Here is a 16,226-nt window from a genome sequence, read left to right on the forward strand (position 1 = left end):
CAGAAGGTATAAACGCCCCTGTCATTTAAAGGGTGGCTGGTCCCTTTTAATGAAGCAGGTCCAGTGCTCTTGTGCCAGTACAGGTGTTCCTACTTTGGCCAATTAAAAGGATGTGGCAGCACCTGGGGCTGTAAAGGATCAGGGAGAATCTGAGAGGAGGAGGCTTACAAGGAAAATGGAGCCCAATAAAAAAGCTCTTCTACCATTCTTTAAGAATACTGGGAACTGTGCAAGGCTCTAAGTCATGAACAAGATACGAAGTACAGTGCACAGTGGTCATAGACTCAGGAAGTGAGTCTGCTCCGCCAGAAAATCCAAGAAGACAAAGGAGAAGAAGAGGTCCCTGTAGGAAGCTAGAGGATGTTCTTGTGGGAAGGCTGAAGACAGCAGAGGGATTTGCCGGCTGTCTGCCAAGCTAGACAACTGGAGCTGAGGGCTGGAGAGGGCTGAAAGCGGGAGAGCAGCAAAGGGGCTTCCTCACTGATGTGTCCATGCTGGAGAGCTGCAGTGAGCTGGGCATGGCCCAGGGAAATACCCCCTGGCCTGTTGGAGATGAGGTTAATGGGAGGGAGCGTCCTGGTGAGGACCCTCTCCCAGCAAAGAAGCTGCAGGCTTCAGAGCGAAGAGGGGGGTCGCACTCCAGCTGGAAGGGCTGAGCTGGCTGTCTTTGGAGAGGGACAGGAGAGGATCAAAGAAGAGCCTGGGTGTGGTGGAAGACACCAGAGTGAGGTATGTGCTACTTTGATGAACTAGATGTGATGGGATTTTAAGGGCTAAATGCACTGGGGCTCATAAATAGACTATGTTTGGGGACTTTTGTTATGGATTATTTATTTGCACTAGGTTTTTGTCACAAACTGGCCCCAAGGAGAGGTATTAGTGATGCAAGTGAACCTGTCAGGGAGTGCTTAGGGGCCTGAGAGAGGAACTGGGATGGTAACCCTGGTATTAGGGCACCCAGCCACAGGGGGTGCCCAGTAAGGAGTGGGAATCTTCACAGTACCATTGCCTTTGATGAATAGGAATACAGTCAGCATGAGCTGGTTATGTCACCATTCCTGTGCTCTCTCTTGTACTAATTATGATGATAATTAGAATAGTAACGAAAAGGATCAGGACCCCATTGTGCTAGACACTGGGCAAACATGTGCTAAAATGACAGCGCCAGCCCCAAAGACCTAACATTTTTATGGGAGAATAAAAGACTCTGATTTCTTTATTGAGAATTGACATTTACTACAAAACCTCACACCGTACAGCTAGTCACGTGCTCCTCCCCTGATCTGAATGGGGATTGTGCTAAAATCCCATTTAGTACTTTGACAAAGTAGGGATTATTCTTCAAGGACTAGGGTAAGTGTAATCTCTTTTGCATATGTGCCATATCTCCATTTGCGTTGCAGCAGCCTCTTGCTATTGACTGTCTCCTATATTGCCCTGTATTGATTCCTTACTTTTTCCTCTTTTGTTTGCTGGCGTTGCCTAGGAGATACTTCTGGTTCTGTTACAATAAATACAGTTCTGCAAGTGAACAGGAACTTTGCAGAGCAAAGTGACACTTTTTAGCACTGATTAGAGATGGGCCAGAATCCAGATACTATTCCCTGACCTTGAATCAATGTCATCCTCAAAAACACCCACGTCAAGAGCTCTACTCCTTGGGAAGCCATCAGGAATCAGGGCTGTGGCTGCGAAGGCTATAGATAATAGAAAATTGGCCTCTCACTCAAGACTATCAAAAGAGCTGTGCAAAACATTCACACTGAAACTCTAAAGCATGGGGTTTCTTTCAGGTTTATTTACCGGCATGGAACTCAGAACACAGCTCAACAAATTCACTTTTCTATCCCCAAACTCAAATAACTTTTAGGCTGATTTATAGTTTTGCAATAAATCCATGCTAATTTTCTCATTTTATATTATTTTGATGCAAAGCTAAGGAAATGTGATATTTTGGGGCTAATTTTGGCTTTGTAATTCTGCATTTGTTTAAATCTGGAACTTGCATCTTTTTTTAGGTGCTGCCATATCACAAATAAAAAAGGTAGAGAGCCCCTGGTTGGGGCTTCTTGTGTGACTGTTCAGCCTTTTCTCAATATTTCTCCTCCACTCACAGAGGGCTTGATCCTCCAGGTGCAGAACACTCCAGCAAAGTGTTCCCCGCTGTCTTCATTGGTAATTGAAGGCGCTCAACAATTTAACGATCTTACCTATTTTCTGTGAGGTCACATCAGAATCATATCCTTGTACAAGCTGGTGAGCACCAAGGGAGTTCCTGCAGCCAGGAAGACAACTAATGACACCCTTTTAATAATTTAGGTATGTCTGTACTATGAGTTATACCGTTCCCCTATCGTCCACCACGGCGCCTCCCGCTCATGCTCACCTTCTCTTCTATAAGCCAGGGTCACTTGTTGGATTACATCTTCCATGATGCACTACATTCTCTTCTCTTGGTGGGTGGGCGCAGTACATCATGGCTGTCTCTTAGTGCCTCCTGGGAGATGAAGTCCAGCCGGCAAGTCCAGCCCAGGGAGGAGACTGTTCTAAACAAAACTTATTTTAGAACAGCAATATTTCATTCTTTGGATATTCAGGTTTTTGACCAAAAAAAATAAAAAAACACCACCTGTGGAAACCAGACACTTTTTGCAAAAATATCCATTTTGTTGAAAACCCAATCTTCCATTCAAAAACAGGTTCAACATTTTTTCCCACCTGCCAGAGTTCCTAGGCCTTGCCCGGCTAAAGGAGAGAGGGGCATTCAAATACCACTATGTCAGGATCATGGTGCCAGATAAATGTTCTGGTAAGTTAATTAGTATTCTGATTATTTGACCTATGTCTAATTCGCTTGGTATAAACTATAAATAACATTTGATTTTGCAACTGACCTATATACCAGAATTGGGCTTCCTTTGGGCAAATGAAACATTAAAAAAAATAGACCGTCCAAACTGGTTAGCCCATGTTTGGTTTCGCTATATCTCTGAGAGGACAAAGATGAAACAGTCATGGAATGCACAGAATGGTGACTATGCAGGCACTCTACCATTGGCTGGAATGTTAAATGGAACTTCTAGTTAGCTAGATCAAAATGGAATTTCTAAACTGAATATAATCAACAAGATGGGGAGTGCCTACACACACACACAAATCCTTTGTTCTATAATGGCAAAGAAAAAGAAAAATACAGTAGAACCTCTGAGTAACGAACACCAGAGTTATGGACTGACCCGTCAACCACACACCTCATTTGGAATCGGAAATACGCAATCAGGCAGGAGCAGAGACAAAAAAAAACAACAACCCACAACCAATTACAGTACAGTACTGTGTTAAATGTAAACTACTAAAAAATAAAAGGAAAATTAAAAAAAAAAGATTTGACAAGGTAAGGAAACTGTTTCTGTGCTTGTTTCACTTAAATTAAGATGGTTAAACACAGCTTTTTCTTCTGCATAGTAAAGTCTTGAAGCTGTATTGAGTCAATATTCAGGTGTAAATTTTGAAAGAACACCCATAACGTTTTGTACAGAGTTGCGAACATTTCAGAGTTATGAACAACCTCCATTCCTGAGGTGTTCGTAACTCAGAGGTGCTACCGTGTGGAGATTAAAGCAATGTTCGTTAATCTGCAGACAGAAAGCAGAGGAAGTTGGACATTCAGTTAAGGAAATCTGAACTGGATTTGCCTGAATTTTGAATACTGAGCACAGCAACATGGTTTTCTACTTACAAGGGCCTGGTTCACCACTGGGTCACTCCCCTTTTAAGCCTGTGGATTTCAATCGCAACACTAGCCAGAGCAATGCAGTAGTGAATCTGGCAGATAATCTGAAGCCTTTTTAGCCCGGTACCAGAGTAAACAAACAAGACTGGGATTCACAAAGATCCTTAGCCATGTTAATTGCAAGGGGAGTTAGGCACCAAAGTAACTTTTTGAATCCGTCCCTAAATGACTCTCTACCAGGTCCATGCATTGTCCAGGCTCTAAAGACTCATCTTGCACTGTTTTAAAGACTGGTCTTATTTCTCCTCTCCCCGCTTCCCCACCCCCAGTTTCCACTTTATCTGCTGATTTTAGTCAGGTTCAGCTAGGTCTATAAATGTGGCAGACTTAGCAAAAACACTAAGGGCAGGGAGAAGGAACTTCATACAACATGAATTCATAGGCTGGGAGTTTCAAATCTGCCTAACAGGTTTGGATGCCCAATTCCTATGAAAATTAACAAGAACTGGATGTTAAAATTCCCTTTGCAGTTTTGGAAATTGCAGTCATAGGTTACAGGGACATAACCACGAGAGGTGCCCCATTGGTTTAGAAAAACAACCAACCTTTGGACTTTCTCTCTGCTACCAGTCGTAGAAAGACATCCCAGCATGACCAACAGCCCTTCCATCCAACATGTCCAGGAATGAAATCCGTCCTTCCTGTAGCTATTGTGACACAAAACTCGCAGCAGACTGTGGGGATAGGAGTTAGGGCTTCGTCCCCAGAGCACAGACTGGGGACAGCTGGACATTCAGGCGGAGAGGGAGGAAGCAAGGAAGATGAATGAGGGGGTGAGGAGGTGAACATAGCATCCTGGAGCCAGAGCTCCAAAATTGGCTCCATTGACTGCCACAATTTACCACAAGCTTCTGCACTGGCAAAGGGGAGGGGCCACTTGGGCTCCCTGCATTATCACTGGCTCCATAGAAGCCAGCTCCACCCAGGCATTTAATACCTCCCCAGGCTCTGAAGAAAATGCAGTCCTTCTTTTCTTCGTGGTCTATTGTACAAGGATTGGCTCTGGCATGACACTGAGATGCTTTCAAGCAATGCCAGGTATGCTACTCTGTGGACAAATCAAAGGCTGAGATGATCAAACGTATCATGCTTACAACTAACACCAGTGCTTCCATTGTCCGTTCCCTTCCAGCCATCTCCACCGCATGGGGCTGCAGTTTAAACTAATCATTGAAGCAGAGGTATTCTAAAGCTTTTACTCAAACCAAATAGCAGACACCTGCATACCATACAGAACATGTGTAAACAGGTTTTTATAGCATTGGAAGGAAAAGTAAGCAGGGCATTTTTCATCCTCCAGTGCAGAGATGGCCAAGGTATTTACTGAGAACAATTTATTTGAATAATTTCATCATTAGAATGGCCATACTGGGTCAGACAAATGGTCCATCTAGCCCATTATTCTGTCTTCTAACTGTAGAATCATAGACTATCAGGGTTGGAAGGGACCTCAGAAAGTCATCTAGTCCAACCTGCTGCTCAAAGCAGGACCAATCCCCAGACAGATTTTTACCCCACTTCCCTAAATGGCCTCTTCAAGGATGAACTCACAATCTTGGGTTTAGCAAGCCAGTGCTCAAACCACTGAGCTATCCCTCCCTCCTGTAGCCAGGGCTAGATACTTCAGAGGAAATGAGCAGAACGAGGCAATTATTGAGTGGTTCATCATCCCATCCTAGCTACTGACAGTTGAAGCTTTCGGGACACTCAGAACATGGGGTTTCACCCCTGACTTTCCCGGCTAATAGCCATTGATGGACCTGTTCTTCATGAACATATCTGTTCTTTTTTCAACCTAGATATACTTTTGGACACATTCTCTGTTCTCCTCCCCCCCGCACACACATTTTTGTCTATGAAAAGACTGATTTTTGGTCATTTATCTGATTTTCAAATGCTCCATGGGTACTTTAAGTGGAAATAAATTTTAGCCCATAGGATGTTTGCAAACCATGGGCCACATTTTCAACAGTTCCATAAATGAAACAGTCAGATTTTCTGAAGTGCTCGGCCCGCAGCAGTTCTCACTGAGAACAATAACAGGTACCTAAATGAGAAATGGGCCCTTTACACAATTCTTTCCACCAAAGCTGGTTCTGTGTGTTCTGGTTCTAGGGTTGTCTGAGACTCTTGCTCTCTCCAACCAGCCTGAATGTTGAAGGCACTGACCCTGATGCCTTGCCCCTCAGAAATGATTATTTTAAACATCACGTCTCCTTTAAATAACCCTAGTACTTTGCCTAGAATTTTTGTCTTTGGACAGTGTCAGTAACTCAGGGTCTGAGCATGCAGTCTTCACTGTTACTGCTCTGAGCCAAAGCCCCATGACGTCAGTCAGAGTCTTTCCATTGACTCCAGTGGGCAATGGATCAGGCCTTCAGTGAATGGCTCCAAAGTAGGCTCTCCTCCCCCATGGCAGAAGTTTGTTACTGCTGGAAAGTCTGCTTAAACCTCCTCATGGCAGCACTGGGTGTAAAAAATGTTTGGCTGAAATTAGCTGCCTGATTTGCTTATTATTAATATTCCCATTGGTTAATAGCTATGAATATTTGCTTGAAGAGAGCACATCTATCTTGTAGGGTCACCTCTGGTGGTATACAGCCTTTTTCTACAAGCCTTAGGCTATTTCACCGCTTTGATTGCTCTGACCCTGCTCTGTCTGTCTCTCAGTGGTACTTCTATGCCCCATCACCACAGTATCTGAGCACTCCGCAATCTTCATTCCATTCACCCTCACATCACCCTGTGAAGCAGGGCAGTGCACACATGGGGGAATCGAGTCAAGCTGAGATTAAGTAACTTGGCTTAAAGAGGATGGTGATCAAGTGGTTTCTGTGTCCACTCAAGGTAGGAGGAGACATACCAGGCTTAATCTGCAGCAAGGGAGATGTAAATTAGTAATTCTTCCCACCCCCATATCTATCAGGGTAATCAAGCTCTGGAATAGGCTTCGGAACCGCTGTCATAAGAGGTTTTTAAGAACAGGCTGGACAAACATCTGCCAGGGCCACTGAGCCTTGCAGCTGCCCTTAATGACTTCTCAAGGTCCCATCTAGTCCTATCTTTCTGATTCTGTGACTTGCCCAGAATCATACAGGAAGTTTGTGATAGGGCAGGGACTTGAACTCAGGTTTTTAAAGTGCCAGGCTCATGCCTGAGCCATGGGACCATAGAGGATTCTCTATGGGATATAGACTATAGAAAAGCAGAAGAAAGGTAAAGGGACAGCATGTTACACCGCATGGGTCAGGATTTTCACCCTCTGTGAGGAGCATTCTTGAAACAAAGTGTATGCATCAGTGTATGCATCAGTATTCCCTAATGTCCATGAAATATTATAAATATAATATTACAATTAGTCCCAAATAGTCTTGCATTTGTTTTCCCTGGTTGAGTATATCAGAGTGTGCAAAAGGTGCTTTCAATACCTATACCGGGAGTATAGCACGGGTTTTCTCATCGCGGGAGTCAGCACTACAACACACACTCAATGTGACATCAACAGCAAAGACTTAGAATCATAGAACCATGTGGCTAGAAGGGACCACAAGGGTCCTCTAGTCTAACCCCCTGCCAAGATCCAGGATTTATTGTGTCTAAACCATCTGAGACAGGTAGCTCTGTCCAGCCTCCTTTAGAAAACTTCCAGCGAAGGAGCTTCCACAACTTCCCTAGGCATCTGTTCCATTGTCCTACTGTTTTTACAGTTAGGAAGTTTTTCCTGAGATTTAATCTGAGGGATTTTGGATTTGTTGAAGTAGATAATCAATCCATCTAAACAGAGCAAGAAGAAATCCAATTGATCTTTCAGGTTTCAGCTTTAAGGGATTTATGGCAGATAGATTGGTGTAATTAAAATAATTATAACTGGTAATCAAAATAATTACAATGTTCCAGCCTCTCTAACTCACAGCTGAAGCTGTGAGGTTTAAAGCACACTACGCTGTTTAGTTTAACCTCCCTCTATCTTTCTGAGTTGATAATTTGGTTTATTAAAGAGATAACAGAGATGAATGAAGAAATTATTTTATTTATATCAAGAATTAAATGTGTGTTAGTTCCAGGTAGCAGGGAAACATCTGCAGGTCACCTGATCTGATTTGGGTCCAAGCAAGTTAGACGTTCAGTAGTCAATCTAACAATCTAAAACTGCCTGGCTCAGGAAGAGCGTCTCTCCACCTCATCAGCATGCCGAGCCATGGCTGTAGCCTGAGGAGAACAAAGACATGAGATGGAGAGGACATGGATGGAAAGTAAGGAGGTAAATATGGTTTCGTATTTAGCAGGGGGAAAGGAGGATGTTAGCCAAGAGCCACAGATGTCCAGTCAAGAGTCTCATTCCATCGGCGCTGTATTACTGCTGCAGCACGTTCAGTGCACATCAGCTTTTCTTCCCAGATCCTGGCATGTTTCCTAATGAGACCCATGTTAGACTTGGGTCACACTCAAAAATCGCCCATTGTGTAGTGACAGGCGTTTGATCAATGAGCCTTATGTCTGTGGAGATATGAATAAGATACTTCTTGTTTCTTCAACCCAGTTTCCCCCTCCCTTTCAGTTGACTTTCTGCTACTCTCTTCCACAGGCTCAGTGTAACTGTCCTTGTTCCTCACCAAGACAAAGAGCAGGTTCTGACCCATTCTTCACAGTCTGGTGACAGTTACACTGGGTGTCTTTCACTGTATATAGACACGTGAATCGGAGTGGACAAGAACAACACCTAGCAGTTAGAGCACAGTGCTGGAAACCCACTGACCCCTGGCAAATGGTGTGCGACCCTCGGCTAGTCAAAAAAATAGGTATAATAATATTTACTGACCTACTGGTACCTCAGAAGAGTGCCTGGTCTGCTTATTTGTCTGCCTGCCTGCCTACCTGTCAGTCTATTCAGCTTCAATTCCAGTGACCAAGTCATCACTGAATTTTAGCATGAATTCATTAATGTGTAAAGCTCTCTGAGATCCTGGCAGGAATCAAAAATTAAAAGGAGCCTCTGAATAATGAATGCAAAGAGTAAAACTATGCTTCCTATTCCTCAAGTATCATCACCCACAGTGGGTCTGGCTGGCGGTAACCAGTCCTGGGCACCTTCGAATATGCTGCAGCCTGCTGGTGTACAGCGTTTTGTGCAGTCCAGAACCACCAGGAACCACCAGAAAACCTGAACACTAACACTATTCCCCTGCTCTAGTGAGCTGTGCTTGGGCATTATTGGAGCGAGGCAGCAATCCACAGGCAGAAACTAAATGTCTAGTATGGACCTGCTGCCTCATCTAGCTAAGCATGCCATGATACAAGTGACAGTAGCCGAGCCCTCAAGGCTACTCTTCCTTGGGTAGTTTTGATTTATCGGTGGCTAAAGAAACAGCTCAGTCAATTTGAGCTCTGCATTTGGAATTAGAACTGGTCAGAAATTGTCATCCACATTTTTCAATGTTAGACAAACATTTCAGAAGGAGAAATTCTGACTTTTTCCCTTGTGTGTTGGTGGGGCCCACTGTTCCTCGGTTTGTTGCTGTTGTTGTTAATTAAACTTTCCTGCCTCTTTTTCCTGAGGGGGAGAGTGAAAGCACACACACACCCATTGAAAGAAACTGAAAAAACAAAAAGAACCACTGGAAGAATATTAAATCTTTAATTTGTGGAAATATATTTCCCTTTTCCCCACCAGTACTGATGAAAGAAACACTGGACAAGAGCTGCATCTCCTTTCCAGTGGCCTGTGTCTCTTTCCCATATCTTAGGTACTTATATGGCAGCCATTACCACAGTATCTGAGCCCCTTACAAACCCCTGTATTTACCCTCTTAGCACCCCTGTAAGATCGGGAAATGCCATTAGCCCCATTGCACAGATGGGAAGCCAAGGCACAAACAGACTAAACAACTTGCCAAGGTCCCACATTCTGGGGCAGAGAAGAGAACTGGACACAGGTCTCCCATCTGCCAGTCTAGAGCCTAATAATTGAGCTGCCCCTCCCCTGTATTTCTCAATGTTCCCCTCCCACTAGTTTATGGAGACTACAACTGCTCACAGTATATTTGCAGTATATGGAATATTCCTTTTGTTTGTGGGCTGGGTTGCAGAAGATGAAATATTCCCTGGGGTTAGGATTCAATACATCTTCCTTAGAAGCAAATAGATTTGCTGTTGATTTCAATGCCAGCAGGTTTGGGCTATTAATCTTTTGGACTATCCTTTTTACAATGCAATAGCATCCACCTCTCAAGAAGGAGTTGCACTGCAGTTTTATCACATTATGGGCTAGATCCATATGGTTTGCATTTATCCTGTTAATGCTGTTGCATGGTTTATATGTCTCTTTGTTTAACTGGGAGTTGATTCTTTAGGGTGAGATTGTGTCTTGGTCTACGGCCCTATAAAAGAGTGGACTACCCACATGCCAAGTTAGAGTGCAGAGCAGCAATATTCCCTATTCCACACAGGTGGATGGGGAGTAGGCAATGTGCCAGCCAACTCAGAGTAAAGGGATGTGATTTATAGATTCCCAGGCCAGAAGGGTTCAGTGTGATCCAAAAGTCTGACTTCCTGCATAACATCAGCCAGAAAACTTCCCCAGATTTATTCCTGCTTCAAGTCCAATAGCTGTGGCTGAACTAGAGCAGAATTGTTAGAAAAACACCCAGTCTAGGTTTCAAGCTTCCCAGGGATGCAGAATCCACCAGAAGCCTTGGTAGTTTGTTCCAATGGTTAATTAGTCTGTTCAAATGTCAAAACTTTCAGCCGTTGGACCTTTGTCTGTTAAGCTGAAGAGGCTTATCAATGAACGTTGAATACAGCTAGAACCCCAGGCACAGTTTATCTTCAATCCCTCCCAGCTGCAATCAGGTTTTTGCTGCCCTGGTGGGTCCTTGGGGGTGGCAGAGGTTTGCAAGCAGTATTCTCCCCAGAGGCCCTGGGCAAGGGGCAGCGAACTCTGGGGCAGTGTTGGGACAGTGCCAAATTATTATTATAAATTACTGTGATTGATGTGAGTGAATGTGGTGAGCATGAGTTCAGTGTGGCTTGGTACATCTGCATTTGCTAGAAGATTCTGGGAGCAAGGCTCTCTTGGCATCAGACAGTTGATACGGAAATTTACTGAGAGTGATTAGAGGCTCTATCTGTGTGTGTGTTTCAGCATAGGACTTGGTGGCCAGCTCACCAAGTAAAGAAAATGCAAAAACACAGCATCAGTGAGCTTGGCACAGGCTGACCTAGGTCAAAATGACCCTTTTGGGTAGCGTCACACTAAGAGCCCAAGTGAATGACTGATGAGAGAGGAGGGAGAGACAGCTCAGTGGTTTGAGCATTGGCCTACTAAACCCAGCATTGTGAGATCAATCCTCAAGGGGGCCACTTAGGAATCTAGGGCAAAAATTGGTCCTGCTAGTGAAGGCAGGGGGCTGGACTCAATGACCTTTCAAGGTCCCTTCCCGTTCTAGGAGATTGGTGTATATCTCCAATTATTTAAAAAAAAAAGTAAACATCAGCAGGTATTTGGTCTCTGTCTGTTTTGCAGTCCCTTTTAAAAGATTAATTAGAAAAACAAGTAATGGAACACCCACAGGGTCTATTTCTGGGACATGTGACTCCTTTGAGAGCCAGAGGTATAAATACTAAGCAGAGTTAGTTAGTTCCCCAATTTACATCTGAAGAGGTCCGTGATGCTGTAAGACAGAAGGTCTTAGGGTAGCCAACACCCTGCTATGAGGGACTTTTTTAGGACTTTTGAACCAGAGGGCCTCAGGGTAACCCTGCTTCAGGGGACATTGACAGACCAAGTACTTGAGAGGGGAAGAGCAGAGAAGAGAAGAAGTCTCTATCTAGAAGTGGTAGCTATACCTGCTTTGTTTGCCAATCACAATACTGTGTAAGGCCAACATAGTTACTGAGGGTTTATGCTTGGGGAATTGAGCCTTATTAGGAAGACATATTATATAACCTTTTACTGCTTGTGTGATTCTTTCTCCAATAAACTGCTGTGCATTGAGCAAATTGAATCCAAATTTTCACTGGTACTGGCAACAATCTGCCCAGCTGTGGGCCATTAAATATTCTCCTGCTGGTTGCTACCCCTTGTTGTGACAATCTTGCCCTTTTAAGGTTCCTTCCTCCGAGGGAGAAGGCTCTGCAGGTGGGCCTGTTTAGTACTGGCAGAGCTCAGAGGAGCTCACTAACTGGTTCCTGGGTGGGGTGAAGGATATGTATTAGCTCCACCCCGGGTCACGTGGGAAGGGAGAGACTAAACTGTGACAAATGGCCCCTGATCTGTTCCTACGGATATGGGGTAGGCACTGTCTCTTGCCAGGAGTTTCTGGAAAAGTCATACTGGCGTCCTTAATGAGTTTCCAGAATTCATCCAGCATTCTGGAGGGAGGATTTAGCAAAGGGAGTTGCACTGGTGCATTTCCTAGTGCTGGACCTGAGATTCTTTCCTTACCTAACACTTTAAAAAGGGATCATTAAATAGCACAGAACCTGGCCTGCCTCCTAGAACAGGGCTAGCTAGAGTTCAATATATCTGCAACTTTGCTGCTATTTCAGAATGACAGCACTATATTATATATATTACTTCCTTTTAAATAAATTACCTTCACTTTACATCCTACTTAATTCTGTACCTAAGGACCTGAATAATATATTATGTCAATTATTTATTAATGTCAGAATTAATTTTAATAAGTAGATGAACAGACCAAGCGGTTTCATTTTTAATGGGTCACCCACTGGAAGGATTTTTTAAAAATGTTTTTGTTTACGGACGACGTTAACATTTTATATGACTTTTTGAAATTTATGGCTCATAGGCTCCAAAATCGTTACCGGTTTATTGGCAAATGTGTAAAATGCAGAACGTACCTATGCTGAAGGGTTAGCAAATCATTACCATTAAAATGATTGAACAAACCATTCAGCATGATGGCAGGTTCCTGCTTCTTCCTTTTTTCCCCCTATTCTTTTTCTTTTTCAATCCTTAGGGCCCAATCCTGCTCCCAGTGGGCCAGGTACTGCCACCTTTACTGACAATTAGTAGTACCTCACCTTGTGAATAGTCTCATTGACTGATTTCAATGGGAGAGCAAGGGTATCAGAATCTGGCCCATTGGGAGCTGGATCGGGCCCTGGGAAACTACTCCTGAGCACATCCAGATACCCTTGGCATTAATGAGCTGTGCATGAGCCTGGTAGGGGCTGAGTATTACGCTGCACTCTGGGTGCATCCTTGGCAGGGAGGACTGAGTCTGGGACCACAGCTTCTAAAAGCAGAAGCCTCCACTAGCTGAGCTAAAAGACCCAACTCTGTCAAAGCTGTAGCAGACTCATCAACCGCTGTGTGGCCCAGCCACCACTAGAGGGTGATAGCATGCCCCATTGGGTGGGCTTATACTGTCAGCTAGGTGCTCAGCACCACTCAGGAACTGCCCTGTAGAGCTCTGGTCATCCATAAATTACTTCCCAGCCTTGCGTAAGTTGCTTGTAATGGCACCCACAGTCCCATGAAATAGGGCTGTGGCTAGGTGCCTTTACAATGCCCCTACTCAGACCTCGGTTGGTGAAATGCCCCCGAGGGCTGCTGCAGGGAGCCAGTTTGCACTGGGTATGAGATTGGGCTCGTTACGATTTCCCATGGAAGGCAGAGTTTCCATGTCAAGCCCAGCAGTTTGGCATGAGTTTTGCCTTGGGATTCTGTTGGGGTTTTGGAGGGAACTCGAGCTCAATATGAAATCTGTGGTGGGAGGGGCCCCACGGACTGAAAAGGAAGAACAGCTTTGCACTGATCCCTGTCTGTCTTGCATGACTCTCCTGCCATCCCTGACTCAGTCTCTGTGATGCCTCCTCCTCCTATAGTATCCGGAGGTGTAACCGTTCTCCCTGCTGCATGGTCCAGCTGCTACTGGGGACCGTCACTGAACTCAGAGATACTTCTTCCTTGTGCTGCTACACAATACACTGGGGCTTCTCCAGTCTGGCCTTTCCTAAGTCCAGTTAAACCAGTGTCCTGCCCATGACACTGCCAGTACCAGCTGCTTCAGAGGGAGAGGGGGGAAGGCCCCACAGCAGGCAGATGTGTGAGAACAGTTAATTGAAAAATCAATAGGATTTGTGCTCCTAAGTCACTTAGGCCCAGCTCTTCAGGTGCATTAGGTGCTTTGCTCCCATTAAAATCAATGGGAGTTGATGCTGAGAGCCACAAAGCTATGTAGATGCCTAACTCTCATTGGTTAAAATACCTGTGAGGATCTCAGTCTTAGTCTACATCTACACCACAAAAAACCCTGCGGCAGCAACTGTCAGGACTGGGTCACCTGATTCGTGCTCATGCTACAGCGTTCAAAAGAGCCGTGTAGACATTCCTGCCCAGCCAGGAGCCCAGCTCTGAAACCCAGCCCAGGCTCCAGCCGAGTGGGAATGTCTACACTGCTATGCATAGCACGACGCCCATGAGCCGAGTCAGGTGACCCAGCTCTGAAGCCCAGCCCGGGCTCCAGCTGAGTGGGAATGTCTACACTGCTATCCATAGCATGATGCCCACGAGCTGAGTCCGGTGACCCAGCTCTGAAGCCCAGCCCGGGCTCCAGCCAAGTGGGAATGTCTACATTGCTATCCATAGCACGACGCCCACAAGCCGAGTTAGGTGACCCGGCTCTGAAGCCCAGCCTGGGCTCCAGCCAAGTGGGAATGTCTACAATGCTATCCATAGCACGACGCCCACGAGCTGAGTCAGGTTTTTGAGGTTTTTTTGTGGTGTAGATGGGCGATGAGGCATTTTTTGAAAATCCCACTCTAAGTCCAAAAGATGCCCACTCACTCACAGATCTACAACTCTTTCTTTTTATCCAAGGCCTGAAGTGCATAAACTCTATATTTTCAGTGCAAAAGCTGTCTCTAAATATTATTGTTAAAAACCATATTCTCACTTAAACTGCCTTTTTAACAGCAATTTTTAGGTGAAATGTTGCCTGTTGGTATTTATAATAGAGTTTGTGGCACTGACATTTTTGAAGTGCATCCAGGTTGTTAAAATCTTGTATTAATACCAGGGAAATATCTCAAGACTGACCTTTTCTCTCCGCCACAAACTCTAAAACGTGTGCATTAGCTCTCACTTGAATTGTTCCAGCACCATTGTTGATGGATTTTCTGCTACGGATCTCCAGAGATTGACAGTTTGGTCAGATTGCTCACTTGATTGAGGACAAGGGATTGCATTTGCTCTTAGCAAGCCACCAGGGCTAAAGGTTTACAAAAGTGGGGGCCTAAAGTTAGGCTCCTAGGCCCGGATCCTCAAAAGTATTTAGATACCCAACTCCCATTGGTTTCAGTGGGAGCTAGGAGCTGGGTCATAGAGCCCAATTGTCAAAAATCACAGAATATCAAGGTTGGAAGGGACCTGAGGAGGTCATCTAGTCCAACCCCCTCCTCAAAGCAGGACCAATTCCCAACTAAATCATCACAGCCAGGGCTATGTCACCACCTCCCTAGGTAACCCATTCCAGTGCTTCACCACTCTCCGAGTGAAAAAGTTTTTCCTAATATCCAACCTAAACCTCCCCACTGCAACTTGAGACCATTACTCCTTGTTCTGTCATCTGCTACCACTGAGAACAGTCTAGATCCATACTCTTTGGAACCCCCTTTCAGGTAGTTGAAAGCAGCTATCAAATCCCCCCTCATTCTTCTCTTCTGCAGACTAAACAATCCCAGTTCCCTCAGCCTCTCCTTGTAAGTCATGTGCTCCAGCCCACTAATCATTTTTGTTGCCCTCCGCTGGACTCTTTCCAATTTTTCCACATCCTTTTTGTAGTGTGCGGCCCAAAACTGGACACAGTACTCCAAATGAGGCCTCACCAATTTCAAATAGAGGGGAATGATCACATGCCTTGATCTGTTGACAATGCTACTTATACAACCCAAAATGCCGTTAGCCTTCTTGGCAACAAGGGCACACTGTTGACTCATATCCAGCTTCTCGTCCACTGTAACCCCTAGGTCCTTTTCTGCAGAACTGCTGCCTAGCCATTCGGTCACTAGTCTGTAGCAGTGCATGGGATTTTCCCGTCCTAAGTGCAGGGCTCTGCATTTGTCCTTGTTGAACCTCATTAGATTTCTTTTGGCCCAATCCTCTAATTTGTCTAGGTCCCTCTCTATCCTATCCCATTTGGCCACTGTCGGTAGACCGATACTAGGCTAGATGGACCTTTGGTCTGACCCGGTATGGCCGTTCTTATGTTCTTATGTACCCTCCAGCATATCTACCACTCCTCTCAGTTTAGTGTCATCTGCAGACTTGCTGGGGGTGCAGTCCACACCATCCTCCAGATCATTAATGAAGATATTGAACAAAACCGGCTGCCAACTAGACATGGAGTCATTGATCACTACCCGTTGAGCCCGACGATCTAGCCAGCTTTCTATCTACCTTATAGTC

This window comes from Mauremys reevesii, linkage group 5 (genome assembly GCF_016161935.1).
Source record: "Mauremys reevesii isolate NIE-2019 linkage group 5, ASM1616193v1, whole genome shotgun sequence".
Taxonomy (NCBI): domain Eukaryota; kingdom Metazoa; phylum Chordata; order Testudines; family Geoemydidae; genus Mauremys; species Mauremys reevesii.